At 41.1% G+C, this 26,750-nt stretch overlaps 1 protein-coding gene and 1 long non-coding RNA gene across 10 annotated transcripts in view; one reads left to right on the top strand and one right to left on the bottom strand.

Moving 5' to 3' along the window:
* VWC2 (von Willebrand factor C domain containing 2) overlaps window positions 1-721 on the bottom strand; it is a 57,007-nt gene extending 56,286 nt beyond the window's left edge. For 2 of the 5 annotated variants that reach the window (XM_048076406.2, XM_048076405.2), the window contains exon 1: window positions 398-717. The gene's annotated coding sequence lies outside the window, so the exon portion shown is untranslated. Of the gene's footprint in view, window positions 1-147; window positions 260-397 lie in introns of those variants that run through there. The other 3 variants (XM_066992588.1, XM_048076404.2, XM_013182038.3) reach the window with 3 other exon arrangements.
* LOC106036575 (uncharacterized) lies at window positions 66-21,902 on the top strand. 5 transcript variants are annotated; one of them, XR_007168256.2, is made up of 8 exons: window positions 66-206; window positions 789-939; window positions 1,030-1,267; window positions 1,818-1,871; window positions 7,451-7,580; window positions 12,780-12,917; window positions 17,162-17,362; window positions 19,954-21,902. It is a non-coding gene; the product is annotated as an uncharacterized lncRNA (long non-coding RNA). The 5 variants fall into 5 exon arrangements; XR_007168254.2 differs by lacking the exon at window positions 12,780-12,917 and having other exon boundaries at window positions 19,954-21,901; XR_007168253.2 differs by lacking the exon at window positions 12,780-12,917 and having other exon boundaries at window positions 7,451-7,594; window positions 19,954-21,901.
* The last annotated feature ends 4,848 nt before the right edge of the window (window positions 21,903-26,750 follow it).

The raw sequence follows: 26,750 nt of genomic DNA, 5'->3' as shown, positions 1-26,750 counted from the left end.
TCCTCCTCCTCCTCCTCCTCCCGTGCTCCTGAGGCCAGGCGGAGCCCCACGGAGCTCCTGCAGGGGGGCACGTTTCACCCGCACCTTCCGCACTTTAGCGGCGCTCCCGGCTCCCGCACCGCCAACCGGCAAAGCAAACCAAAATACCTGCTCCGGCCACGGGGAGCCAAGGCGCTGCCAGCTGCCGGCGCAGCCCCGCGGCCGAGGTAGGGCTCCCCGGAGCCATTTAAGAGCCCCCCCCCCCCCCCCCTTCCTCCTTCCCTCCCCGCCCGCCTCCGGAGCCCCGCGGGCCCTGCCCCAAACTTTCCGGCGGGCCGGGCAGCGCCGCCCCGGCCCCCTCGGGGGGCTCTGCTGGGCGCCGGGCAGCCCCCAGCCCGGCCGCCGCCTCGCTCCCTACCTGCGGGCTCGGCTCCGGGCCCCCCGGCCGGCTGCCATGGCTGGGCTGCGGGCTGCCTGCCCTCCTTCCAACCCTCCTTCCTTCCCTCCTCGTCTCTCTCCCTCCCTCCCTCAGCCGGAGCCGAGGCCCCGCCGCCCCTGGGGGCGGGCTCGCCGCGGCCCCGCTTCCCTCACATGGCGGCTGGGGGGTTTTTGGGGGGCCGGGGGGCTCCGGGCCTCGCAGCAACGGGAGGGAGAGGGATGGAAGGGGGTCGGGGAGCTTTGTGAGGCGCCCTGCCTCGGCAGCCTTCCCTGGCCGTGCGGGGGGGGAGATGGGCGAGTTGGGAAGTGGGGTTGTGCTTCCCAGCGGCTGGCAGGTGCTTCGGCACGGCAACGTTTTCTCCCTTTTGCAGGGGAAATGGGCAGAAGCGGCTATTTTAGCAATAATGGCTGAAGCGCCTTCAGTCCGGCTGCTGGGACGGAAACGCCAAAGAGAAGCTGGAGAGGGGTCTGTAAGCGTGGTGCTTTCCTTCTGGAGCCGGGCAAAGGCTTGGGACCCAAAAGGTTATTTGCTTATTTGCTCGCTTATTTATTCCCTGTTAACCTGCATTAGATGACATAGCAGTGCAATAATTTATGGGTTTTGCTGTATAGATGTTCCAGAGCGGTCCCAGGTGCACTGACCCCGCTGCTGCAGTGGATCCCTGGCAGCCTGCGGCGCCCTGCTCCTCCTGCTCGTGGCTGGGGCTGGATTCCCCTGAGTGCCCCTTGGCACTAGAAGAATTTTTTAGGCTAGGCAATGTTTTCAGAAATGTTTTCATTAAAACTGTAGCACTGCAGTATCCGCACTCAGGAGAGCAATGAAAATTTGCTGGATATTAATGTTTCACTGGTAAGTACCTTCACGAGTGACTGTTACTTGTGAAAACCCAGGCACTTAAACTGCTCCATGGGAGGATGCAGGTGCTAAACTCTTTGTCAGCTGGGTTCTCTGAACATCTATGAGTCTGGCCTAGCTTACAAAATTATTTCCATTAACACCATCTCATAACTCTGAGTCGAATATTCACCAGACAAATAATGGTTTAATCTTCTAAAACTTCAAGATACAAGACTAAAGTTTTGAAGGATGCAAGGAAGCCAAATAGTTACACTAGCAGAATGAAATTCCAGATTGCTATACAGTTTCTAGACTATATGTCATAGAGCTAAGCTAGACCTTTCTCATTTCCTACTAATAATCATTAAGAAGTATTTGTCTTCTAATTATCCTATCATTACTTCTGAATAATGAATTGAATCTTTGCTTTTTCTTAAACAGTAACTTTATGCCTGATATAGCTTGAACCAGGACATGGGCTGAGCAACCAGTATGCAACATCACTTATACTGTAAGAAAAACTTGAACTTTGCACTTACAAGTATGTAAACTTTGCTTTCAGGCAGAAGTTAGTGGTGGCTAGAGCAAGACAGAATGAAATAGAGGACCTGGGAAGGTAAGGCTGCCTTTGATGAAGAGGAGGGAAAAGCTAATTTATGGTTCTGACATTTTCACGTGTTCCCATGTGAAGCTCTGGTACGAAGGCTGAAAGGATCTTGAGCATTCAGAACTCTCTGTAGGAGACCTCTGCCTCTCCCTGATCTAACTACTCAGCACATAGATCAGCCAGGGCTGAAGGTTCAAGATACTGCTGTGTGAAAGGAAAGGCAAACCCTTAGAGCTTTCAGAGGATCAAACTGCAGCTCATCTTTGCCTCCTTGGCCAAGTAAGAAGTGAATATCCTGTTCTCTTCATCTTAAAGATTTCTTATTGAACTTCAGCCTCTGTGCATTCTGCTTCACAGATACATCAAGTGATGGATAGTACCTAGTGCTAGGACCTTTGCAGAACTGAGACCTGACCACTTTGTAGTGTTGTACTATAAAATTTAAGAATACTATAGTCAAAATCTTCCATATCTGCTAGTGGACCAAATGTTTGGTGTTTCCTTCAATGTGAATTCTAAACTAGAAAAGAGAAACATGAGACTCTTACTTCAAGGCCACTTGTAACAACTTCTTGTTACAAGAAATGCAGGTCCAGGTTTCCCCATTCTGCTCTTCCACTAGGCAACAGTAGCATCTGCAACTGCAGTAGTAACTGCATCTCTGGATGAGAATCAAACTCTGCATCTCTGTTCAAGGCACTTTCCCTTCTGTTCGTCTGCCTGAGATTCTTGCATTAGCTAAAACAGTCATGATACAGTCATCACACTTCTTTTAAAACAGTCTATACTAGTTTATCTTAATTCTGCTAGGAAGCAGTTAAAGGTAAAACAAAAAGGCTTCAGTAGCTGAAATAGAAATGGTGGTGTCAGGGAATGATTTAAGTTAAACTTGTATGATGACCGTTTTCATTAGCCCAGGCTTGAGAGAGTGCAAAAGCTGGCTGTTAGACAGGAAACTTAATTAAACATCTGCTCTCTAAGGTTAGGGATACTGAAATTTTGAAAACTGTTTTTTTTTTTTTTTTTTTAATGAGTAGCCTTGGTGTGAAGAAATAGACCCCAAACATAGGCTATACCTTTTACCAAGTTAAAAACCAATTGTCTGCCTGTTAATAGCCACATGAAAACAAAACCTCACAGCTATTCAGGCACTTCATCTGGACATCTAAGAGCACTGAAGACAACCATCTTTAGCCTAACACATGAGTAGAGTGAGGCCTGGAGTATGTGCATGCTCACCCCAATGCAGGCATACAGCCTCTTGCAGCTTCCACGCACCAGGGGGCATGTACCGCATGCTTTCCTTCACCTGCTCTCATGCAGGCAGCATGCCCCATCTTTCCAACTGTAATAAAAGAAGTTTCTCCTGGTATCCCCCTGTGTTCAATGAGAACACATAGAGACAAAAAAGGAGGAACCTCTGCAAGCCTGTGGAGTGAGAGGTGTTCCCGTGCAATGGCGGGGTGGGCTTTGATGATGTGGTGTCACTGTGAGTATGGGGCATACTCAGTGTGAATCGTGCAGCAGGATGTGTACGCCATTGAGCATCTCTGAATGTCCAGAATTTTATAGGGGAGAAAATATCCTCAAAGAGTGACTCCTCCGGCTATGTGCACTGTCAGATTTGCTACTTGGGGAAACGGATGATCATTCCTTTTTATTTTGCTTCGTTTCATTATTCCTCCTGAAAGGAAGAGAGTTGTTATATGAAAGGTATTTTTTATTGTGGTGCTAAAGTGGCAGTTGTTCAGGCAGGTTCACATCACAGCTTTAGAAAGGTAGCAATTTGTGGAATAGTATTAGCCCAGCTGTATAAAATAAGGCCTTCAAATAGCAGTCAGTCTGGAAACAGAAAGAGACAAAGCCAAGGTACACATTACTCTAACAATTCATGTATATTTGAGAGGCTGAATTATAAATAAGCAGTTTAAACAACTCTTCAAGAAAAAAAAAGCAAGCTTCCATAACTATTTTAAAACTAGGTTAGCTTTCATCTTTTCATTTTTATTTCTTCTATTTTCTTTATGCCATGCCACTTCTCAAAGGCTACTGTGCACACACTGCTCTAGTTCTTTCGTTTTTCACTACTCTGACGTCTCTTTAGTTGACTGATAAGTAGTTATTGAAGAATTATCACACAAGCTGTAGTTGCAATTGTCTGTTGTCATTAATTGTTTTTAAATTATTCATCATATAATGATATGTTACAACATTATTTTTTCTGCTTAACATGCAAGAATACAAAACTTAAAAATCCCTTTGTCATTTAGACTGTGGGCTCTTCAGTACAAGGACTTTCCTCATGCTTCTGCAAATCAAATTTTTACATGCTTGGAGATACATATTGTTTATTATTATTTTTACTTGCAATACAAAAATCATCTCCATAGACCATGGGAAATTTAAGCTTTGGATGTCATCTGTTTATGAAACATCTTTTAAAAAAGGTCTTTGCTGCTGCTGACTTAAGTTCTGAAAAGCCCGCCTTTACCTTATGATTTGTCTCTAGTAAACTTTAGCAAAATCTAGGTAAAATAGAAATAAAACACATTCTTAATTTAAAAAAAAAAAAAAAAGTCTTATTCTAAACTGTGGGAATGAAGATTGGTTTTGTTTAAAACAACTCACGGCTCAAGTAAAATCATGAAGAGAAAAGCTCACTTTCTGTGGTGAGATCAATTTCTCTGCCCCTTTAAGCTCAGAGGAAGCTAATGTATATATTCCAACTCAGCAACAATTCCCTTTATGCCCATTAATGCAACATTAAAGAGAGAGGGAAACACATGCTACTTTTTTTATACAACATGTACAAGTTCTGCCGGTTTAAATCACTTTTCTTTTATACGCCTGTTGCAAAACTGATGGAGGTTTTGCAAATGTAAACTTTAGAGAAGTGTTATTACCATCTTAGTCACAGTAGCTAAATAATATTAAAAATTGAGTAGTGAAACCTTTGGAGAGGGAGAAGGAGAAGCTGAAACCATGACCTGTGCATATGGGTTCATTCTGAGGAAAAATAATTGTGTATTCAAAGCACAATATTTTGTGCTTGTAATTACGGGACACAAGAGTGATTATAAATGGGTTTTCATGCGCATATTTTCACCCCAATTTTAGTTGCCCAGGGGAAATTTAATTTTAATAATAGCTCACAAGCTTATTTGACGTTACTGCATTTTTGCTTGAAAAGAGGTAACAAAGCATGTTTGCATGTACATATGTGTGGGCATGTACAAAATAGCATGGAACATTTAAATAGAGTATTTTCTATAAACATAGTATTAACAGTATACCTCATTCTTTCCCTTTGCAAACCAAAGGATGCACTTTGGTTTTTGTTTTTGCATTATTGTTGTGTTACAAAACTGAATGAAGTATTTCTAAAGCTTGTGCCTAGCTCTATTCGGATGGAATCTGAAATTCAGTTGAAAGTACAGATCAGTGTTAACTTTTGCCTTTATTATTTATAATTACCTTATTTTGTTTGTTACTCAAGTTGCTCTAGATACATTTGTGCTCACAGTAAATTTCAATAGAAGAATCATCAGCTTTCACAGGTTTCATGGAAAAAAACAAACACTGTTCCATATTGTTTGACATTTTAAATTAGTATCTTATCCTTTCATAGTTTTTTAATATTACTGGAGGAAAAAGAAGCAACCATCTGCCCCCCCAGACAAAAACACAACTTTCCTCTCCAGTTTTCACAGGATTTCTCAACTGTTATGGTATTAAACATTGAACTAGGCTTAATGAATAAGTGGAAATAAAAAAAAATATCTTCTCAACCCTACACGAAGATAACAAAAAATAAAGGCTCTTATTGTCAAAACTGATTTAGTATTATAGCTCAAACCAATATTTAATTTCATTCTTTAATTTTCTTTAAAACTTCCATAACAGGAATTATACGGTTTAGTATTTGTTTTTCTTTAAATTATTTGTAAAAAAACATAGGTTATTTTCAGAATGATGCATACATATATATGCATCTGAAATTAAAAAGAATCTTTTAAAAAGATGTTTTTTCTTACTCAAATACTCATGACAACATTATTAATATATAATAAGACCATGGATAGTTGGTAATTATAACTCATGTCCCACAAAGACAAGCCCTTAAAATCTGAAAAAAAAAAATTAAAAAATTGATCTTCTACAGCATTTGCTTCATCAAACATGTAAAATGCTTTGTATCACAACTGATTTTTTTTTTTCATTTGTATCAGAGAAGCAAATGAAATATATGGTGAAATGAAGATTGCAAATTCAAATCTTTGAAAGTTTAGGGATTCACAGTAATGTGTGTGAAAGCCTGCATTTCTCACTACAGTTTACAGAATTAAAATTACCACCAGCCAGCTGATCCTGTAATGTAATGATTTGCAAACTCAGAGAACATCATGCATCTTAGGGGATAATCCCCAAAACTCACTGAGCGTGCACCTCTAGATATAAAAGCTTTGGTGAAATGCTTTCCAGAGTGCATCTTCAAACTTTTCCTATTTTCTGCCCTTCCTTTGTTTCATCATTACTATGTAGTTTGTAAAGAATGAATCTTTTACAATGACATATACTATATAATGCACATGCATGGGGTCCTGTTGCTCTCCTTTTGAACTTGTTGGTCAGGCTCAGCCAAGCTTGGTAGAGGAATTGAATCCTTAAAGCTTCACAAAAATGGCTCGGTAGAGAAGAACAGCCTTCTACTGGTTGGTACTGAAGGTGTGCGGTGATCTTGTCCCTTACTGCACACCAGCGACGCGACTCTGTACGACGCAGCACCTGCATTAATGCCCAATGTATGCTTGACACAATCAGAACTTAAACCTATTATTAAGACATCAATCTATAAGAAAATTCTGCTAATTCTGTTGTTCAAACCCATGTGCTTTCCCAAGAGGGTGGTCACACACTGGAACAGGCTCCCCAGGGAAGTAGTCACGCACCACGCTTGTCGGAGTTTAAGAAGCGTTTGGACTGCGCACATAGTCACATGGTCTAAAATTTTGGGTAGACCTGTGTGGTGCCAGCAGTTGGACTGGATAATCCTTATGGGTCCCTTTCAACATGGGATATTCTATGATTCTATGAACATCACCCTTCTGTACACTATTGTAGAATTCTCTGTACCTCTTAGCAAGTACTTCTGATACAGTACCAGGTATGCAATGGATTATTTTGTTGTCCTTTTTTTAAATTAAAGGCCCAGTAAGGCCTTTAAAGTCATTCATATAAGTTTGATAATTTCATAGTTTAAAAAAACTGCACAAATTACAATTTGTAACATTGAAACTTTCATGAATTGCACATTCCCAAGTGTTCTGTCTTTAGATCTAATTACTGGAGATGATTACATTCAGTAAGTTCTGCAATCACAGAGGCTGCTGATATAGTTTTCTGTCTGCTTTTAATGAAAAAAAGTTACATGGCTCAGAAATTATGATTTAGACTATGAGCTATCAGAGCAGAGGAAAAGAAAACCACCACTAACAACAACAAAAAAACAACAGAGTATGCAGTCTTTGGGCTAAAACTTGAGCTGGAAAACAGACAAATGAAAGTTATTTTTCTGTGTTTGCATACAGGGCCTAGAGACCCCCAATAAACTGGGACCCCCCACATGTAGGCACTGCACAAATGCTTAAAGCATTAGTATTCGTAGAACTGCACATCCTCCAGTGACCAAGAAAGAAGGGAAGGGAGAGCATCCTGAAGGTCAGTAACAGCAGGTCAGTAACAGAGCTGAGAGGGAAATACAAAGCTCCCGGTTCTCTCTCTTCTTCCGTTCTCAGTACTCCATTTGCTCCACGTTGCCTTTGTTCCCTAGTAAGATACTGAGTTCATAGCTGAATAGCTGATATACTAGGTCCCTTTTATGGATTCAAGATTTAGGTGTTCATTCATGCAAAAGCTTGATGCCTTGTTCAGTTGTTATCACCAGACCTTGCTATACTGATGTCATTAGAACAACAGCAGCAAGCAGGGTGCTAATGGTACCACGTTTGACATGAACGAAATGGACACGTTGTGTAATTTTGATAATGAAAGTTGGTTGTGCTGCTTTAGTTTACTGTTTGTTGGAAGAAGATAAGAAACAAAGCAATTTCCCTGGCTATCCACAGTCGTGCTGGAGAGTTATTTCCGGCAGAGGCTTGTAAATAATGGACTCTTCGCATTAGGTGGTTATAAGATACATGAAGAAGGGGAGAGCTTAGATGCTGCCAAGATCTCCTCTGTGACACGTGACCAGTAGATCAGGGATTGAATGTTCCATGCCAAGCTACAAGATCACTCCCTCCCCTGCCTAAGCTTATTTAACCCCATGGTCCCATCTTCCCATTAAAATACCCTGACCACTGGTCTACCTGCAATTAATTTCTCACATGATACCATTCTGTTTAATACACATAACACATTTTGTTGGAGAAGGAGCCATCACTACTTTCAAAGCAGAACATCTCCAGCAAGAAAAACTAAGCAAACCTCGTCTCACACTGCCCTACAGCTCAGTTCAGGGCTTAGAAACAGATGGAAGAAAACGTGGCTCAAATCCTAATAGTTCCGTGAAATCTAACCCTAACTAGAAAGTATTCCCTAAACATGACCCAACAAAATTTCACATAAACAGGGCCTTGTGCTCCAAGGTGTCAGCCCCTGCTAATGCAAGCCTATTTAACTTGTTTGTGGAAAGGCTATCATAGAGCACGAACCAGCAAAGCGCTAGCTGAAAAAAAGTTAAAAGTCAAGTCTTGCTCTAGCAGTAAAACAGTTGTTGAAGACCTTTAAGAATATTACACCAAGTCAGCCATAAATTGGTTTGGTTGAACTAACCACTCCTAACTTGGCCATCCTCATAGGACATTCAATTCTTAACTTCAAAGGTTTTCAAAATAAAACCTTCCTTTCCCCATTAGTAAAATTAAATGAGGCTTTAGCACAATTACTGACTCCTCAAGCAGACGCAGGCTGTAGAACAAGTGCAGTAATTTCATAAAGAGCTGTAGCCTGGGTCTGCCTAAAAACAGCAGCAGCAGCAGAGAAAAAGAACAAGCAAACCAGTTAATCTGGTGGCTATAAGACTTGGGAAGTCTTTCCACAGTCCTACCTAGCCAAGCAGGTAACTAGGATAGCAGTGAACCAGATTGTCAAAGGACCTGAGCCTACTGGGCACTTAACTGCTCTGAAAAAATGGCAATTAGTGTCACAGGGGAAACAAACAAATGTCCAGGACTTCTGAAAATTTAGCCCTTACCATACACTAAAAGCACACTGTCCAGTTCTTTTCCTTGGTTCTTAACTGCAGTTCAGCCCCCATCACTATTTTCTGCAAAATAGCTATCAGCTGAGAAAGCAATCTAGGTGTTGACGTTGAAATGAGCTTTGTTCCACTAGCTGTTTGATTTCTGAAACTTAAATAATTAGAGTTCTTTATCCTCATGTCATCTTTTGTCTTCCTTTTATTACAAGGCTCCAGTTAAATTTCTTTTCCTGACAGATTTGAGAACAGATGTTTATTTGCACATTCACAATTTTCATGGACTATTGGGATGAATTCTAGAACTTTTATTCAAGAAATTAGGTTTTGTTTCACACCACTAACTTCTACATAAGGATCATTCAAAGAACTGGGAACCAGTTATTCCTTAAAGATAAAGCTGTCATACCATTCACTCTTTTATGTCTGATATTCTGTTGGGGTTTCATTTTCCCCTATATCAGATGGAAATCAATCATTTACGATTGTTTTTTTTTTTGTTTGTTTGTTTGTTTGTTTGTTTTTAAATTAAGGAGAGGAATAATTGAGATGATTTGTAGTCACAATGTTAGATTCCTTGCCACGACTCCATCAAACGCTAGCTGGGGCCTTTGGAGAGACCCCCTGACACGCAACCTGCAGCCACCTTAAGCAGTCACATTTCTCTCTGTAAGTTAAATTTCTTTAAAAAATCTCATTTTATCCTCAGGCTGAATTTCTGTTTCTGTAAATTCTGATCTACAGAGATATCTACTTCCCATTGAAGTTGATCAGAGCTGCAGGTGACCGGAGCCTTTATAGCTCAGACCCCTAGGCTGCATTTCTCCCAGAGTACGAATGTTATTAATATTAGCTAGCTGTCTTTGGGTAAAAGCCTAGTGAAAAACACTTTTGGTCCTTTCACGGAAGTGACATGGCTGATTATGGCACAGGCTTGCAACTCTCTTCCTCAAAGTCTTTTGCCTGGAGTTTATTTTAAAACTTTTTTTTTTTTTTTTCCTAGTGATGCTGTAAGTAAGGAGTAAACGTGTAAGAATAGGCTCTCAGAACTTTTTTACTTTTTCAATTAAGCAGAATTGAATGAGATAAAGGAAGGAAAAAAAAATCCTTCTTTCTCCAGTGCTTTTTTTTCTCAGTTGGGATTAATTTTTCTTTAGAAAAATGGAGAAGGTTATATCTGCTTTTGCAAAAGAAAATATCAAGCACACCTGAGGTCTTAAACAAACAGTTCCTGCTGTTAAACAAATCCGTGGTGAATTGTAGATGGAAGAAAGTCCCTGGAGCAGAGGCAAAACTCCAGTAGTAGTTCACTGGGTCTGTATCTAGGCTCTTGCTTTGGTTCTAATGGGATTTCTTTGACAGGTTGACTTGGGCTTTTGATAGAAGCAAAATTTAATGAGAATATGTTCACTGCTTCCTTTGCTGCCTTAGTTCATACGATTGGTTTCCAGGTTTGGTGTTACATATTGCTCTTTAGAGTCTGGATTGCACATATCACAACTGTAATTTAATTTCTATAGTCTTTTGTGCTGCAATACTCAGATTACACTATCAACCTACTCTACTTTGATGTGTACCTGACAGATATTAATTTGCCAGGAACTTGGGTTCAAATTAAAGAATACCATTTTGCCCTCAAGCTTTATGATTGTATTAATTTTACGTGGCATGGTTTTGGTAGCAAGGGTCTGCAGGGTGGCTTCTGTGAGTAGAGCCCAGTCAGATCAGAATCAGCTCCAGCCCGGCTCCAAAAGGGACCTGCTGCTGGCCAGGGCTGAGCCAGGGAGCAACCCTGTTAGACCTCTGGGAGAGCAGATTTAAGGAAGGGAAAAAAAACTGCTGCACCACAGCACCTGGGAGAGAGGAGGGAGAAACTGCAGACCTCAAGGTCAGTGCAGTAGGAGGGCAGGAGGTGCTACAGAGCAGAAGTTCCCCTGCGGGCTGTGGAGAGGCCCCTGGTGGAGCAGGCTGTCCCCCTGCAGCCCATGGGTCCCACACGGAGCAGATCTCCACGCTGCAGCCCGTGGAGGAGCCCCCGGTGGAGCAGGTGGATGTGGCCTGGAGGAGGCTGCGGCCCATGGAGAGCCCCCGCAGGAGCAGGCCCCGGGCCGGAGCTGCAGCCCCTGGAGAGGAGCCCACGCAGGAGCAGGGGGTCTGGGGGGAGCTGCCGCCCGCCCGTGGGGGACCCGTGCTGGAGCAGTTTGCTCCTGGGGGATGGACCCCATGGTATGGAGCCATGTGGGAGCAGTTCTTGAAGAGCTGCTGCCTGTGGGCAGCCCCCGCAGGCTCAGTTCGGGCAGGACGGCATCCCGTGGGAGGGACCCCACGGGGAGCAGGGGCAGGGAGTGACCGAGAAGGAGCAGCAGAGACGGAGGGTCAGGGACTGACCATAGCCCCTATTCCCTGTTCCCCTGCACCACTCGTGGGGAGGAGGTGGAAGAGGGTGGATGGGGGGTGGGGGGGGGGGTGAGGAGGTGTTTTTAGTTTGCTTTTATTTTCTCACTGTTCTAGTCTGTGAGTGATAGGCAAGAAAGTATATTAATCTCCCTATGCTAAGTCTGTTTTGCCTGTTGCAGTACTTGGTGAGGGATCTCCTTGCCCTTATCACAACCCTTGACTTTTTTCAACATATTTTCTCCCCCTGCCTTTTTGAGGAGTGGGAGTGAGAGAGTGGCATGGTGGTGCTGAGCAACCTACTGGTGTGAAACCACTATAATAATTTAAGATTGCCAAACATGCCACAGGATAAAGAAGCCACGTGGATAGATACGGTACTCTTTTACTTGCCAGTTGGCAGCTGGACAGTCAAGGGCTCTTGATGTATTAGAAGTGTTTTATTATTTGGTTGTTGAGTTTATGGCAAATAGGTACCACAATTCTTCTTCATCTTCAACAGAGGTTTCAGTAGGTGATTCAGGAAGAAACCTGCTTTAAATGATCCATTAATTTTTTTGTCTAGAGGGGAGAAATTTAGTGTTGTGCTGGAGTGAGGATCCCTCAGTCCACAGGGTTAATTACAATTGCTGAAGAGGGCTGTCAAAAGCCAAACAGTCGATTATATCAAGGCCGTAGGAGCTTGACGACAAGCCTCAGGTCAAATTTCTCGTCACAGATATATGCAATATATTGCAAACAGCACTGATGCTGCATCAGGGACAGAATGTAGTAGTGACACAGGCAAAACTGGAACACTGTGTCCGACTTTCGGGGGGGACGAAACTTGGATTTTACATACTCAGAAAAGAACTAGCATAAAGAAATAATGATTCATTTTAACTATAAGCATCTAAGAAGAATCTGGAAAATAGACCTAAAGGGGTATATGTCATCCCAGAACTGCACACTATAAAAATAAAATAAAAAAGTACACACAAAACCCAAGCCAATAAATCCTCTTCCTTCGTCTGATCTGTTCCTGCCCCCTCACAATAAAGGCTCATTGGAATGAAAAATAAAAGATATCTCAGCTCTGCCTGGAGAATTGCTCTGGCAGTGCAGTAAGTGGCCTGCCAAGGAGAACAGCAGGGAAGAATTCAGAGAGTCAGTGGCAGGTTTTGGGGGTGGGTTGGGTTGGAATTTCAACATCATTACACTGTGTTTGCAGATCCATAGTAAAGTATGGTTAGAACATTTACTGAACTATCCCAATCTTCTTTCAGAGATTTTAGATTTTCTCGATTTAGACTTACGTTTGAGATCATCACACTATGAGTTAGAATATGAACGGGTGTGTTCAGGAGGGAGAAGACATCTGAGAGAGACTTTTGAAGTGTTTCTGGATCACTGACATATGATAAGTAAAGTGATTTTCCATTCTTTTTAAGGAGTAGAAAGTGAATTGTGCTCAAATTAAATAATTCATATTAAATTGTATTTGATGATAAAGAGCCCAGAATATCTAACTTTCATTCCCCAAAGCCACAGTTATTCCAGTAGCATTCTCAGTGCTGCATCTTATATTGCCTAGCCCAGTATCTATGATTTATAGATCTCAACATCTCTCTCCAGATCAAGGATTATTTACATAAGTGTGGAGAAAGAAATACATCCATCAAAGACCACCCAATGGGAATGACTCACTGGCATAGACGTGGCAAAAGCATAGACGTGGAAGTTTCCTGCATCCTATTGAATTGGCTCAGCCACTGGATAACAGTTATTGTCCTGCTGCCCAATTGCCCCCTTTGAAAATTCCAGTGAAGCAGCTACACTCCCATAGCTATGTCCAGTCTCCCTCAAGGGGTACTGCTTAACAGAAACTCTCATCAAAAAATTTCCATCCGGCAGAGTGCAGAGTACAGGCAGCCTGTATCAATCTTAAAATCCCAGGTGAAAAATAAAAACAAAACAAAAATCTGTCAGACTTTTTACCTGTGTACAAAACTATTTAAAAGCTATACAGCAAACAGGAAGTTAGAGAATTTACCTGTTTCCCAAAGGACTGCCTTCAAATAAAGTACATCACAAACACAGCCTTGTCCTTGCATGCTTATTTTGTTCCACCTTCAAAAGGACTACACCAGTAAAGCATAGTCACAACTGGTACGTATCATAACTGCTAAGACTGTTGAAATATCTGGTATGTTCTTATGAGGCTTTGATTTGGAGGAGAAAAGTCACTTCTTTTTGCTTTCACTTCTTGCTCAGGATAGACCTACCAGACCTTTTCTCTTCCACTGTTCTTTGAGTGTCTGGGCTTCTCTTCCACAGTATCCAAAATGCAGCCCAAGATCGTGTGTGTGTGTCAGTACACATATGTTCTTGGTACCGACCAGAAAATAATACCCAACGTATTCTGTTCTTTGATTCCTGTCACTGAAGAATAACATACTAACATTAGTTTTGCAAGGGAAGAAGAAACCTAACCATCTCTTTGAAACAAACTACATGAAGAGCTCTTGGAGGAAACAAGGCCATAACAGGGAAGCTAAATGAATTCTTTGTGTCTGTTCGCTCTGGGAGAATCTTTCTTTACAGTGGTGCATCAAAGCATGTGTCTCAAACTGAAGGTTTTAAAACAAAATTGATATAAAAATCAGCAATGATTTCTCAGGATTCTTCCAAGATATCTAGCTTAATACTGAAATAGAACAGTAATGTACAATTTCTCACATCAGCCTTGTTATCAGAAGAATGTAACATCAACTGATTTAAGGGTTTCATGGGGTTCCAGAGATAGTAGTTACAGAAAAGTATGACATCTGTAGTGCGAAAATCTATAGAAGAAAATCTGACTTATACATATTGGCTGAAAAAATGATGATGAATAAAAATAGTAGGCATATGAAGAAAATAATATATTATAGGAGGGTCAAGCAAGACATTTACGCTTCACAAACCTGTTGGCGTTCTTTGAGGAAATCAACAAGTGTGGGGATAAATGTGACCCATTAATCAGGAGGAAAGAGATCTTATAAAAGTCTTTCCTAGAAGACTTGAATATGTTTGAGAAGGAAGCATTTCTTATGAAATAATAAGTACTTGTAAATCAACAACTTTCATTTGGCTGACATGCAAATTTGGTGAGGCCATAAAACATACACAAATTTATAAATGCATGGCAAATACGTTACAGCAAGGAATGAACCATGCATCACAAATTTCTTAAAATTCTTAAGTCACTGAAAATATGGTGAAGAATGACCCAGCTAGTGAAATGGACTAAATTGCAGTTTACGTAAAACTTTAGACAAAGCCCTTCACCAAAAGACACTAAAAATTGAATTGTTGAGATTCAGGAGAAAGATCCCCTCATGTACAGAAAACTATCTGGAAAGTGGGAAACAAAGAACCTGTTTTTTCCATGGACAGATAGGAGTGGTAGAATTCCCCAGTCAGCTTTTTTTTTCTTTTTTTCTTCTTTTCTTTTTTTTTTTTTTTTTAACCATATTATGAAAGGATCTGGAAAAGGGGTGAAAAGAGGAATAACAAAGCTTCATATAATATGACAATCAATGTTTAGAAAAAAAAAAAGTTAAACAGCTGACAGACTTAACATTAGGTATACAGACATAGTTTGAAATCTAGTGCCCCAGGCTAACTGACAGTCAAAAAGAAAAACAAAAAGAAATATTAGGAACTATTAGGGAAAAGTAGAAAGCAAATAGGAGACTATCATCATGGCACTTCATAAATTTACATCTTGAATGTTTTGTATGGTTCTGACCAAAAGTACCTGTGAAGATGCAAAGAAGAGCAAAATGATATTTAAAGGTATTGAATGATTTGAATTTGAGGGAAAGTAAATATCAAAGATGACAGAGAGCAAGGGGAAACAGAAATCTGCTAGATAACTATGTAACAATATGAGGAAGAGTAAGGGAACAATTTTTCTGCATTTGTTGTGCTACAGGAAGTAGGGATACCCAATGATCAAGTTTAAAGCAAGTTTGAGCAAGTTTAAAGTGAACCCAAACCACTGTTTTTTAATATAATACATACCTATATGGTGGAGTCAATGTCTACAGAATATTTTGTGTTTAAAGAGCAGTTAAAAATTATGAAAGAAATGTCAAAGGTTATTAAATAGGATGGCCCAGATGCAACTTCTGGTTTAGGAAGTCTCTAAACTGCAGACTGCCAAGAGCAATAGTGAACACCATGAAAACTTTATTCCATTTCTGTCCTGTTTTTACATTTTTTTCCCTTGCTATCTGCCATGAGCTACTGTCAGAGACAGAAACACAGCACTAGAAATGAACCTCTGTCAGGTTTCTTACGTAAACCTGCCTCATGGTTTGGGGGATTACATGTGGCATCTCATTTGCTGTACATGTTTATTTTTGAATTCTGTTTGTTAGCATCTTTTCTGCAATTTTCACAGATTCACTGCAGCTGGCTACGAGTTTAATTAAAAAAATAACAGCCTGTACTTGATATTATTTCTTTCTCACAGATTTTTACTTTTGGATATTACTCAGATTTTTATTACAGAATGTCAGCTCTAGACCACTGTTTTCTAAAAGGACACCACCAACTTATATTAAATAGTTTTAATCTGCTCTAACTATTCCCTATTGTCCAGCACATTTTCTGAGATACTAGAAAAAAAAGCATTTCTTTCCTTATTGATTTTTTCTTTACTATAAAACAAAGCATTGATTTTTTTCCTTCTGTCTTGTGTTTCTAATAGTACTTAAATTAACATGGTTCATTTGTATGCCACCTTACCAGGACTAATGCATCCTTCTTGTCAGACCAGCATCACCAATAATAGAATGTAGGAGCCTCCACTTAATCAGCAACCTGATAAATGGTGCTTCAGTTGACAAGAGCAATGGTTAGACTCAGACTTCCTCTATGCCCTTGGGCAAGTCTCTTAATCTAGCCTACATTTCAATTCTATGCGTACAGAATAGGGAATTTTTTTATCTATCCCATATATGTTTGAGGATGACAAAGACGGATTAGTAAATGTTACATATGCTCAAATACTTCTGCAAAGACACAGTACATGATCCCATTATTTGGTTTCAGAAGAATGAACATATCAGAGTTCCACTGGCACAGCCTCTCTTGTTGCTGCAGTAATAAATACATTCTTGAAGCTGTAACATTTATCCTTTCTTGCTGAAAAGTCTTCTACTTTAAGGTACAATTCAGCATCACTGAATAGAGTTTGTTTTTGTAGAATAGGCGGGATTCTGTGATTCTTGGAAAATTTGCTACCACTTAGTTTCCTTCCTATGAGTTTCAGCTTTCCTGCTCTGCAATAGCTGCCAAATAGGCCAACCTTACCATTATGCCTTGCAGAATTATTAGATATGCTCATGTCATGCTTGTTCTTCAAACCATTCTCCAATAAAAACTAACGCTTAACTACCACTTATTCATTTGCTCCATTTTCTTTGTTGTTTGGAGCATCTTGTATGTTGGTGATGGCGGTTCTACTTTGGATTAGTTTAATTTCAGTTTGGTTTTCTATTTTTTTTTCCCTTCTGTATAACTCCAGAGCACAAATGTGAGAGGGTTTGGAAACAATTATAAAGACTACCCATTGTTCAAGAATTTGACAATAAAGTAATGACTTTTTCTATCTTAGGACAGGATTCCACAAACTAAAAACTCAGAACTGAGTGCTGGAAGAAGTTTCCCTGATAACTGAAGTGCTCTTGTTATCAATATAAACCTGGCTAGAAGAAAACACCTTCAGAGCTGGATTTGACTCCAGCCAGTGCTTAGATCCTGGAAGAAGATCTAATGCTATAGGATTCTTTCATTCCATACAACTGAAAACCCCATGGTAAGTGCACAAAGAAAAAGAGTCCATTGACCATGGCATTAAAGATTGTCTCTTTAAATAGACTAGGCTCCTCGGTGGAAGAAGGGAGGTGTGAAAAGTATACCGTTCTTATGGATGAGGTATGAAGGGAATAAAAATGCTCTAAGTGATAGAATAAAGTATGTTAATGTTTTTATTGCATTATATTCTCTATTAATTCAGAAAAAAGATATTTAAGTAATATTGAATGCGGTGAAGAAAACTAAATTCAGAAGAAATCCATGTTAGAAGTAGTCTAATCTATTCACACAATGTTGCAATACAAAGATTGTTGTATATCCAGGTAGACACTCATTTTTACTCTTCAAAGACAATTTTGCCTGTAAAATTGAGTATCAGAAGAAAGGAGCACCACACAATAGAAAAACACAGTGTAAGTGAATCATTCATACTTGTCAGAATTTGCTGATTCTGTGGAATGTCTCCTGAGCCTGAAATGTGTTCTTAAAAACTGAAAAGAAGTCTTAAATACTGCACTCAAATTGACAGTCAGCACATTATCTTTTTTTTTCTTTTTTTCTTATTTGAACAATAAAAGGAAGTTTAGAGTTCACTAGTTACAAGTACTTATTAAAAGGCTAATGGAAAAAGGCAGGGCTAAAAGTGAAGTAATCTCTAAATACAAAGGCTACAGCTTAAAAAAAGTAGTTACCTGTCTTTCTTATACACAATGGCATTGGCCATCTAAGGCATTTAAAACCCTTCGGCAATTTTGGCGATTGCACACAAAGACAACTTACAGGCAGGCATTCCAGAGATGTGCAATCTTTTGGGTAGACAAGGGAGTGGGCAGCATGCAGTGAAATTCTCAGGATGATAACCATTCAATTGGAAAACTATTTATTTATTGAATTGCATAAGGTCAATATTGAGCTGTGAGACTTTTGCAGATGTCTTAATTTTTTCAAAAATAGATTCAAACTCAGAAAAAAAAAACACTATATTGATAAACTGTTGTGAAACAGGTTGGTGATTTTCATCATGGGAATGAAAATCCCATACTGGATAAGCCTCCATTCATATAAACTGCCATTGACATTAACTGGCATCCTTAATTATGGTGTTAGTGATGACAGTAGGGATTCAGCTGGCACTGGAAGCTGAGCAGCCTTCTCATTTTGTGTATGTCATCTTCAGCCAGCCAGAAGTATAGGGGTGTAGTGGCACGTTGATCTGTTATGCAGATTAAAATGATTTTTCCATATTATCCTGAAATGTTACCCCAAGACTAAATCCCTATCAATATTTAATTAAAGGGAAGCCATATATGACAGTTTTGTTAATGGGCCATGAAGCACCTCTCGCAAGTGGCTCTGGCTGCTATACATAAGCCTTATGCTTTCAAATGTTTGTAGCTGCACAGAAAGCAGCTGTGTTGATGGAAAGCTCTCAGCTAAAAAAACAGCACAACTGTTGGAAAAAAAAGTACCACCTTGTGTCTGCAAGGAATGAAGAAATAGTGCAGGGTGTTGCAGAACCTGTAACCGTTTGCAGCAGCAAACAAAGCACTTCTCAGGATAGTAGTTTATAACCTTGACAGATAGACTTGGGGAGGATAGTATTAAAACAGACAGAAGAAAAGATGCAGATGAGTAAATAAAGTGATGTTCCACTTGTCAGCAGTCTTACCTAAGGAAGTCCTGGGAGTAGAGACAGTCCAAGCTAAATGATCTCCTCAGATCTCTACCAAGCAAACTGACTTTTTCCTCTTCACGCTGCAGGTAAACTACACACAATCACAGCTTCGATCGGGTTAAAGCTGAAAGCAGTCGATTCATTTAAAGAGAATGAAGTCAACTTGGAAAAAACTTCACAAAGTGAGAGAATTATGTAGCACAGAGAAAGAATCAAATTAAAGTGGCAGAGCTTTGTAATAAAAGTGGGGAAGCCAGCAGCTGGGAAGCCAGCCTGTGAAAAAGGAAAGAATCAACACTTTTTCATCTGGGACAAAAAAAAAAAAAAAAAAAAAAAAAAGAAAAAACAAGTTACATAATATACTGCAGCACATTTGATTTTTTTTTCCCTTTTCCAGCCAGAAAATCCCTATAGGAAAATAAAAATCTTAGTGAGTTTCATTCTGCTTCCATAGGTAGGCAGAACATTGAGGCTCTGAAACTGAGATTAAGTCATAAACATGGGGCGTAAATACTTGGGTGTTTCAGTCTACTCTGGAGCCCATGCAATTTAGGCAACTTTGAGGATGTTTAATCTTCAGTCATCTCCCTGGTGCTGCCCCATGTAGCACTTGGCCCCATGTGCACTTGGCCTAAAACTGTATACTTTGATGCCGATCTGTCACATCCTACACTTATCACTTCCATGTTTAAACTTGCATGAAGTACTGACAAAGCAATTTCATGGCTGTTTTCTACTCTCAAGGCTGTTTCATGGCTTTCAAAAAGGTGCTGGCAGTGCCTGGTACCCAAATCTGAGTTCTGTCTTCCTGAATGAAATACCTGAATCCTTTGGCTCATGTTGAAAATATTCTTTCTGTGCTAGGCACACGCATGTGAATGTCTTGCCTGCATTTTGAGCTGCTCTTCTCATTACAGGTGACACAACCCAAGACCAAGAGGTTCATTTCCTGAAAGCTCAGAGAAATGAGAGGATCCAGGGATGCTGTGCATGACCCGAAACAAAGTTTTTCTCCTCCCTGTGCCTAAACAAAACCCTCGATAGCCCAGCGCCTCAGGCCATACACAGCAAATCAGTTGGCACCACAGGCTGGTTTGGCAAAGATTTTCTATGGATGCTACTGAAAATAAAACTGAGAAAAGCACAGCCTCAGCAGGCGCAGTCTTACACACAGCCTGGCACAACAATCTGCCATAGAGGGCTGTATACCCTGAAGAAATTCTTATACATGTGTTCACTTTCAGCATGTTTCAGTTCATCTTCCTCTCTGAAATAGACTGCTATTAACCCTGCACAATCTCATTTTCTTCCCAAAAGTTAATCTAGGTTTACTTTTACATGAAGAAACACTTTTTCCACACAAAACCTGCAGAGAAAGGGTAAAGGAGGCCTTGCTTTGTGGGAAGCATCGTTGTCCTGGTGCCTAGCCAAAGCTTTGCCAAACTGAAGCACTGATGACTTATTTTTCTTGTCAGCAGAGCTCTGAAGTCATGGAGGGAGGAGCTGATCATCCCTTGTGTGCTTTTCTCAACAGAGGGCAAAGTGGAAGCTGCACCCCCTCTTTTGGGCAGCTCCTCAGGGCAGCCATGCCTAGCAACTCATGCATATTTGGGTGAAGAGCAGGTCCCTGCCTTCCTCGCTGCAGGGCAGCATGGCTGTAACACATGCTAGAGGCACAAATCTCTGCTGTCATCAGGGCCAGCTTATCCAATTTGCTCTCCAAAGAATTCCACATTGCTGTTCCATTTTTATTATATCCGTGCTAGGCTGCAAAACTGGCCCCTCATCTCGGCAGCATCCCCCAAGGAGCTGACGGGTTCTCAGGATCTCCTCGAGTGCCTCGGAGGCCAGGGCCGGAGCAGCAGTGAAATACACTGCTTAGCTCCTGACTCCCAGCACAGCAAAGAGCATGCATAATGAAAGCAGAAGACATCCTTTCTTTGCGCCCAGGAAAATCCCTGTATTCAGTAAACAAATAGCACCGTGAGAGGCATTCCAGGGGTTGTCTTCTTTATACAAGCAAAAAATAATGTTTTTCTAAATGAATTTGCCTTCTCATAAATGCAAGTTTGGTCTAATCTGTGCATGTTTTAGCCTAGAGAGAGGCCCTGCCCTCTAGGAAATGCTGCTCATTTGTGCAGAGTAAATTAGCTACATGATATGTTGCATTTTCCAAATGCTGAAAAGCTTTGGCTCCTCATTTCCTTTTAACTGGAATATTTTCTCAGGTTTTTAAGACCAAATACTGTATTTTGCTCTAGTCTGTGCTTTCAGATGTAATATGCTCATGCTATTTGAACTGAAGCCACTATGTCATTGCTGAATACCCATGCTAAAATCTGCATATATAATAAAGATATACACATGAACTTATATAAATATTATGCATACATGCATTAGATACATATGTATCCCATTTTAAAAATTAATTGCTAAGGATCCTTTTATTTTTTCAGCCATACAGAATGTTCTATCTTTAATGAGTGCATTTGTGTAAAAAAGAATGTTTTAAATAATATAAATTAATAAATATGTTCCAATTCCAAACCAGCACGAGACTGTGAACATTATTTCATTCAATACTAAACATGTTGTCACACCGTTTCATATGCAGATTGGCATCTGTGTAATCTTTTTATAAGACATTGACTGTGATTGTACCTATACCCCAGCAATTTCGTACAACCAGAGCAGTAAGACAGGTGACCTTTTAGGCGGAGGAAGTAAGCACGCCACAGTTGAATTCGTCCCTTGTCACAGAATACTGGAGCATACCTCCTTCAAGACTTCCCAGTCATGATTTCACTGTGATCCAGAAGTTTTTTGGAATTTCCTGGAGGCAACAGTGTTCCTTCTGTTCTGCAGCACATGCTCTCAGACATCAGTAGAAATCCCGAATAAAACATGTTGAGCTCAGTCTGCACAGATACCTCCTGATTCTGTTCAGCAGGGGTCGACACGTGGGACATCAATGTCTTATACCTCCAAGAGAAGGTTCATTTAGTTGTCTCTGCCTTACATCTTCCCTGCCACAGGTGCTCACAGTCGCTCTTGTGGTCCCAAAGCAATAAAGAAGCTGCAGCTCTACATCTACAGGAGCAAGTTTCTCCTCATGAGAATTCCTACTCAGGAAGCACAGCTAGCTGATATTTTTAGCAATGGCTTCACATCAAACATCCCCATTAGACTGCAAAGGTGCATATCATGTGCTTAGCCCCCTCTAAGCTGAGACTTAAAAACCCTGATCATTTAGCCAGTCCTGCCTGGTGGCATCCGGGCAGCAGCTGCTGGATCTAGGGGTGCCAGGCTGAAAAGACGGAGGGAAAATGGACATTCATTGAGCTTTGGTAATTAACTTTTTTTTTGGGGGGGGGGGGGTCTGGGCTGAGGAATACAGAGCTATCGGTTGCGTTTTCCTTATCTCTTCCTTTTGTGGTTGTAATTTTATGAACAAATGGTTGATTCTAAGTAGCACTAATGTGTTATAGAATAGAATACTGGAATTAATTGATGCTACTGACCTGCTAGCTCACTTGCAGGAAATCAGTGAAAGTTCATCACATGCTACGACAGTCTCTAACAGCTACTGACAGAAGGAGTAGAAAGAGGAGAAAAATACAGGATAATTCAAACACAATAAGCTATTGAATTTTAAGGACAGTGGTATTATCAAAACCTTTATGTGAAGGAAAAAGAAAAATAGCTATAATTGGTGACTTGAATATGTGATTCTTTAATTATGCCAGTCATCAGTTTAGAGTCTGAGGAGCTTTGTATGTACACATACAAAAAGAAACACAACACCGTGGACCAGAACAAAGAGGTGTGGAGTTGCTGCAGGATGCACTGGCATAAGACTGGAAGGGCTTGGATAACTCTGACCTGTTTGCACAAGTCTCAGCTGCTTGGATGCCCCGAGCTGCACGAGCTCTTGCTCCATCATCCCATGGCTGTACGTCATCCTGCACTCCTCCCACCTCCTCCTGTTCCCTCTCTTGTCATTCCTGTCTTATCCAGTGAACTGTGTTGAACCACACCAACACTGTAGCCCAGAGCATACCTTCATTGTGGCCTAGCCTAAGAGCTTTATTCAGCCTGTCCTGATGAGGCTGCAGACCAGGGAAGCACGCCAAGGTTTAAAGCAACAGCTGTCATGGTCAACCTGCCAGCCCAGAGCATCCATCTGTGACTGACCAGCTGCCACGTACCTTGAAAACATGAGTGCAAAAACATGCTTCCCTACTTTTTGCTACCCTTTCTCTTACCCTTCTGTGTCTGTTTTGTCAAGTGTGAGAAAATTACCCCTGTTCTCGCAGCAATCAACTTGAAGAGGCAACAACACAACTTTCTTCCCTGCTTCATTTGACAGCCTAGGAAACTCTCTGGCAGCCTCCTTGGGACAAAGGGGCTCAGTAGGCTTCAGCAGTTTGCCTCGCATAACCCTTCAGCCCCAGAGTCAGGATTCTCTGTGATTTGAATTTGATTTGAATTTGTCTCTCCTGTGCATCGTACTTAGCAGATTTCCAAAATGTGACATGTCTTTTCTAGCATCTCCTGATAGAAAAGTTAATTGGAAGCTTTATACTCAAAGGCTGAGCCACGTTGATTAATTTTGCACAAAAACAGGATTTCACAATGGCAGCAATAGCCTTCAGCTCCCCACATCTTGTTATTTCTTTGAAATTAATTCTGCACTAGTTTCTAGAGTATCCAGGAATACTCTGCTATGGCAGGTGCAGCCTCAGTTGCAGAAATGTAGTAACGAGTTACAGGAGGAATAAAACACTCCGCTTACCAGAAGCAGTTTTAGCAGCAATTAACTCCTTTTCCCCCTTTTACAGTTTATCTTACAGTAAATAAATGTCTCCTTGCAACATCATGTCTCTCTTGCCTGGTCTGCTGAAGTCTGCTGACATGTCTTCATCAACTGGTAACTGCTGCACAGCTACACAGAAAAGGAGTGTTGTTCTTCCAAGTTTACGGCTTGCAGTGAAATAGTTGTGAAAACACAGTATGACCTGACTGCAGGCAGCAAAGGTATGGACTCAAGCAGAGAACGAGCAGTCTCCAGGTAGTCAGAGATAAAAGGCAGAGCAGAAACAGCTGGGCTGCTTTTTTTTTTTTTTTAACCTCAAAGCAGCTAAGCAGGGCACCCTGGTGGCCTCTGTCAATTCTCCAAGACCACGGTAGACTATTCTCGAGATCTCAGGTGCCTTCAGGCAAAGGTCTCTCCAGCCCCTTGGGAAAAGGCTAGTCCTGCTCTCATGATTCCAAATTTCCTTAGCAGCCATGTAGGGCAGTCTATCCAGGAATGTTATGACCAAAAAAAAAAAAAAGCAGTATTACATGTTAGCACACAGATGTGCCAGCTTCACATCTCTTCTCCCCTTAAGACAGAAGATCAAGGCTGGAGTACATGAGGTACTGCTGGCATTAGCTTTCCTGCAAAAAATGGGATCCCTTTTTTGTGCCTCTTGTATATTCACTTCTCCTATCCAACTGTTGTGGGAGGAAATCTGGGTAGAAACCCAGAATGAACTTTTTATTTAGCCCAACATTTCCCTTTCCAGTAGCAGAAAAAATAGTGATTTCCTTCTCTTTGGAGCATCGTTTTTTCTGGAGCTTTAGGTGAATAGGTCAAGTAATTAAAGGAGTTCTGTGGCTGTTCTTCCCTTGTTGGCAAACATCATGTAACAGCAAGCCTTGCTCAGAGGGATTGGCTCAAGCTTGATAGCCTATTTTTCCCTTCCCTTCCCTTCCCTTCCCTTCCCTTCCCTTCCCTTCCCTTCCCTTCCCTTCCCTTCCCTTCCCTTCCCTTCCCTTCCCTTCCCTTCCCTTCCCTTCCCTTCCCTTCCCTTCCCTTCCCTTCCCTTCCCTTCCCTTCCCCCTCCCCTCCCCTCCCCTCCCCTCCCCTCCCCTCCCCTCCCCTCCCCTCCCCTCCCCTCCCCTGCATAAAGTGTGGAAAGGACTGATATCACTCTAAGCTACTGGTATTAATACGTCTACACTATTAAAATAATTCTTTTGTTGTTGATTATATTGCTAACAGGTGAATATTTAGGGCTTGTGTATTCTTCTAGAGAAAGTTTTCTTCTGGAAAAAAAAAAGGAAATGCAACTGAAGGAAGGAGGGCAGGTATTTGCCAGATGACCTGCCCCTGGTGACAGCCAGGTGACAGCCCCTCTCCTGTCAGTTCCCGGGGACCATGCCCATGCAGGGCAGCCGCACAAAGCCAGGTGCTGCCAGCCACATGCATCGTCCCCCACCCACAGAGGTGCTGCCCTGTACGGACACATCCTCGTTTGTCCTCTTCTGCGCTCCTCCTGAATCCAACAGCACGAGGTGCTCAGGAAGTAAAAGGATGGCAGTATCACCAACATGAAAAAAAGCACAGCACATTCAAAATAACTCTTCTTGCTTATAGGAATGTTTTTCAGTAGCGGAGGCCAGAGACTGGATTGCCCAGAAATGTAGCCTTGCGGTACCATCCGCAGAGCCTTTATGCTTTGCAGTCATGGTTAGAGATCCAGGCACCCAGGATCCATTTCTGCATTGTTCACCTGGCTCTGATATCATTGCACACTTTGCTTTTCCCAGTATTTTCATACTGCCTGTAGCAAACTGACAAAGTACTCATAAAATGACAAAGTTTAAGTATATGCATGTAATACATTTTCCATGCAGGAGACCAATAACCCCCTGTCGTGGTTATAAGGTCAAGCACTGGATTAGGGCAGCGGTTGTTTGGTGCCCATTTGGAGCATCTCCCACACCTGCACCTACAGCAGCCCTGCTGACAGGTCCTCTCCTGCAGCCAGGCTGTCCAGGTTTTGGTCCAGGCAGATTTGGCTCATCGTGCTTATCACTCATCATGGAAGGATTAATTACTTGATGGTCTTTTTCACAACCATGACAACATTTACAGTATATTAATCACATTATGAAGTTATCGACACAAGATTTAAGTGAATTTGATATTCATTACTTAAATTACACTTCTTTTCCTGTTCATTACAAATAAGCTATTTCCAGAGGATCATGGTGACTCGGAAAGACTCCGCTTCTTAATTTTCATTCTTTCATAATCCTGTGCTTTCTCTTCTGATAAACCAGACCGAAGATAGTTTACATTCTGCACTACTGATGTATTTCCTTCCTAGTCTGGCTATTTTTCAAACTGCAGTGTTGATGTATTTAGAGAGTGAAGACAATGAAATAAAATAAAAAACAAAAATAAAAACAAGAACAATTTTGACAAATCCTTATTAGAAAGGTGAGAGAATGGGAAACAAATGAGAAACTCTAAATATAAGTTATTACCCTTGCAGCTGAAGTGCTGGTAAGCTAGGATGTGGGAGACAGGATTTCAAGTACCTGCTTCTTTCTTTTTCCCAGTGACGGTTCAGGTTAAAGCAGTAATAGAAATAGCACTGGGGCTTGATTAATAAAACATCTTGAGAGGGTGAGAGCTCACATTCAAGCCCCCTTTTTCTAAGGTAGAAATTGTTTTTCCATTTTCTTCTACACCTTGAATCAAAACAAATACATCAACAATAACATTTCCTATAAATTAGAATCGTTATTCTTAATTAAAATGGAAATATTGCAATAAGTAACCTATGGCTTTATCTTTTCTCCACCATCTATGTGAAGATTTCCGTGCTTTATTATACACTTTTTTAACACTTATGACAATATTTTGGCCTAACATCAA

The sequence above is a fragment of the Anser cygnoides genome, chromosome 2 (assembly GCF_040182565.1).
Source record: "Anser cygnoides isolate HZ-2024a breed goose chromosome 2, Taihu_goose_T2T_genome, whole genome shotgun sequence".
In the NCBI taxonomy this organism is placed as follows: domain Eukaryota; kingdom Metazoa; phylum Chordata; class Aves; order Anseriformes; family Anatidae; genus Anser; species Anser cygnoides.
This window is presented reverse-complemented; position numbering and strand designations above follow the sequence as displayed.